Source organism: Cimex lectularius, unplaced genomic scaffold (assembly GCF_000648675.2).
Source record: "Cimex lectularius strain Harlan isolate CLEC.00 unplaced genomic scaffold, Clec_2.1 scaffold197, whole genome shotgun sequence".
Taxonomy (NCBI): domain Eukaryota; kingdom Metazoa; phylum Arthropoda; class Insecta; order Hemiptera; family Cimicidae; genus Cimex; species Cimex lectularius.
The window spans coordinates 1,124,988-1,127,174 of NW_019392961.1; the positions used below are offsets into that span (position 1 = coordinate 1,124,988).

Below are 2,187 nucleotides of genomic sequence, written 5' to 3' on the forward strand. Positions count from 1 at the left end.
ATCGTGAGATGCGGTCTGGTGTGATGTAGGTTTTAGAAAAACATTTTCTTTATCGTGCCAACGTTTCGATCTTTATTGAGATCATCTTCAGAGGTCAAAGTGTTTGTTTTCATTTCGGAGTGCACTCTCAACATGCCACACAAGAATGACACATCTACACAGAAAAAACCACTTTGAGCCCTGAAGATGATCAAAATAAAGATCGAAACGTTGACACGATAAAGAAAATGTTTTTCTAAAACCTACGTGATACCAGACCACATCTCACGATTACCAAATAATATTTCGGTCACTAAACACTACACAATAATAATTGTAGAGGGCGTCGGTGGCCGCAACGGTTTAGGCGTTGACATGGCGCTCATCACTGTAAGGTAAAGGTCCCGTGGTCGAATCCAGCGGCCCTGCATGCATTCGAACCGGACATACTTAGAAATGGGCTTTTTTTCAAAAACACCGGTTTCCCGAGAGTTGATATAACCTCTGCTGTTGCGAACCCTCGTAAAAAAAAAAAAATAATTGTATGCGGGCAGAAACCTTTTCTCAATATTAGTGAAAGTGTTGGTAAACTTGCTGTACAAACAAATGATAATAACAACAAAAAGAGATCAAATATGGAAACAAAAAAAAAAATTCAAATTTATGTCTTTTGGATTTAAAAAATCTTGTAACAGCCGAGTTTAAAACGATTTTCCGTTTTACTAAAATCCCCTATTTTGACTATAATCATAAATTATAAAAAATATATTGAATTCAGCTAACGCTTTCGTAAATAAGTGTATTTCACAGTTTTAGAACTGAAAGTGACGCATTAGACTCTCCTACGCTGTTATTGCTGAAGGATCCTTGAATATTTACTTTGGAAATCCTCCTGAAACCCATTCCCCGTCTTTTTGTCTTACAGATTCAATCACAATGATTAACCGAGTTGTCAGACCTTGTATAATACATGTAAACGAGGGGATTATGCACGGGTATGTATTTGTTTCTAGGGGAAAAAATTCTCGTAGGAGAAAAACCTCCAACTGTGGTATTTCGCCTTTTCGAATTTGTGTCACATCTTTCTCAATCCGTACGGGAACAGTGTATTTCTCGGCCTTGTGCTTGGCTTAAAGCGTTTCCACATTTGCAACGATAAGGAGAAAGTTTCCCAGGATCGTATACAACGTTAGTTGCTTTACAACACGTGACAATTCAATTTAATTTATAATAGACCAAATTCTTTTTCTTTTACTGTTATGCTTACTACTCCATTACCTTGATCATCATGGATTATAACTAAAATGAAATATTTTCTGTTTCAGGAAAGGAATATGCGAACATTGGTAAGAATATTTTTTCTTAGTTTTTTTATTCTAAACTTAGTTTATAGTAATGTTTATATGTTTAGCGGTCATAATTGACTTATTCAATTATGTCAATTAATTATACTGCTTGTATAAAGCCTTGGTTAATGTTATCTCGCTCGTAACATTAATTTTTTCATCTCATACAAGACTTTATATGAAAAGTATAATTAATTTGTTTGTATTACTTAACTTGTTTGCTTACTCGGTCGTAGATTATTGTAGAAAACATTGAGATTTTAGATCAAATACTCCTGGTTCTTTTTTATACCTTTTAAACCAATCACTTTTAATAATTAATTAGCAAATTGAATACTTGCTCTATTATTTATATACAAAAGAAACGCGACACAAGAGCTGTCCATTCTTTCTGCGTATTTTGAAAAATATCTGCATTCCTATATGTTCAATGTCAATTCACTCTCCGTTTACAATTTTTTAAAGTTGAGCTATCAATGTACACGTAACAATACGTACGAAATTTTTTGAGGTTAAGACCAGGCACTGTCGGATCAGACTAAAAAAATCTCCTGAACCATGTCAATCCTAGATAAGTTGTAGACCAACTTTCTTAGAAAAGGGCCAAATCGTAAACCAGATCATGTAAATTGAATGGTTTATTTTTTATTAAGTACTCATAAAACAGAAAAAATCTAATTTTTTAATTAAAAAGTGATATTATTACATGCATGATATTTATACACATTATTTCTGGTCAATCATCATCTTCTTAATATAATTATTATATCTTAATAATATAGCAAGAATGGCACAATTACACAGAAGACAAACACTTTGAGCCCTGAAGATGATCTTAATAAAGATCGAAACGTTGGCACGA

General features: G+C 33.2%; 1 long non-coding RNA gene across 2 annotated transcripts in view; it reads left to right on the plus strand.

The window, feature by feature from the left end:
* Positions 1-1,327, plus strand: part of LOC106665866 — a 377,468-nt gene extending 376,141 nt beyond the window's left edge. For both annotated transcript variants that reach the window (XR_002910776.1, XR_002910775.1), the window contains one exon: positions 1,305-1,327. This is a non-coding gene — a long non-coding RNA (uncharacterized LOC106665866). The remainder of the gene's footprint in view (positions 1-1,304) is intronic.
* The last annotated feature ends 860 nt before the right edge of the window (positions 1,328-2,187 follow it).